Source organism: Elephantulus edwardii, unplaced genomic scaffold (genome assembly GCF_000299155.1).
Source record: "Elephantulus edwardii isolate Elephantulus edwardi_28Jun2011 unplaced genomic scaffold, EleEdw1.0 scaffold00325, whole genome shotgun sequence".
Classification (NCBI taxonomy): Eukaryota; Metazoa; Chordata; class Mammalia; order Macroscelidea; family Macroscelididae; genus Elephantulus; species Elephantulus edwardii.
Window position 1 is genome coordinate 335037 of NW_006400075.1, and position 1316 is coordinate 336352.

Here is a 1316-nt window from a genome sequence, read left to right on the forward strand (position 1 = left end):
GGAATGGCAAAGGACACACCGACAAAGGAGATTAATCAGAACTGACTTTGACAAGCACTGTGGCAATTGGACAATTAAAACAGACATTCGGATGGCGGGGAAGAAGAACAAACTGGAGAGGAGGGTAGAGAGAATGGTGCAGCAATGAAGGAATGAAAACCCAAAATACCTGGAAATGTTCATTAAAACTAATAAAATTTAAAAAAAAAAAGCAAGCCCACTACCATCAAGTATTATCTGACTCATAGGCACTCTGTGGAACTTTCTCATAAGGCTTTAAGACTGCACAATCTTACAGAAGCCGTTTGCAAAGTCTTTCTTTCACAGAGTGACTGGTGGCTTCGAACCACTTACTTCTCAGTTAGTAGCTACATGTTTGGCCACTGTCCCACCAGGGCTCCAGTATTATCAGTATCTTCTTTGTAAACACAGATGCATAAGTGGTCTTCCTGGAGTTATCAATCAACATTGAATTTTTTTTTTAATTTTTAAAAGCATCTGTACAAGAGAAAATTCTGAAGTTTGGGGAAGTTAAGCACAGTGAGTGACAAGTAAAAATTTCTGTCTGTCAAGAAATGAGTTACGCAAGAAAAGTATACAAAACCTTTCTAAATTTCCTATTCAATCCAATTATCGAGCAAAGCCATCAAAATATTCTTACCGTTAAAAGAAGGTACAGCTCCGAAGATGGTAGTACCTTCATTTTGTTGCCCCATCAGTCCTAGGTTCTGTGTAGTCCAAAGGTTGAATGACCAAAGCACACATTTGGTGACGTATTTGTAGAAATAATGTGTTTTTTTTTTTAATTCTATCCTTTTGCTTTCAAGATATGGGAAGAACAATCCTTATATGGAAATGAAAGAGACCCCTAAATAAACAAAGCATTACTGAGAAAGAAAGGCAGAGTGGGAGGTCTCACCTTCCCCAACTCAGGGGTTACAATCATGCTGATTAGAAGAGGTTAGTCTTGATAGACTGACAGATAAATAATCCAGTAAAGCAGTATTGAAAATCTTTAAGAAATTCTATCCACTTATGGATAGTTCTCATTGAAATATGGCAACAAAACAATAAATGGAGAAAATAGTGAATGGCGCTGGGAAATCTGGAAATCCATTTGTAGAGAAATGAAACAAGACCTATTCCTCACACAATACACAAAACTGACTCAAAATTATATAAAGACCTAAATATAAAGTTTAAAATAAAACATATTGCCTAATAAAAATAAGAATAAACATAAGGCTTTAATTTACAGCACATATAAACTAACAAATATAACAAAAAATGCACTAAAAAAGATTATAGACAAACAG

At 35.3% G+C, this 1316-nt stretch overlaps 1 pseudogene; it reads right to left on the reverse strand.

Moving 5' to 3' along the window:
- The window catches only part of LOC102852086, a 10868-nt pseudogene extending 10152 nt beyond the window's left edge, over positions 1 to 716 (reverse strand).
- Between the last annotated feature and the right edge of the window lie 600 nt (positions 717 to 1316).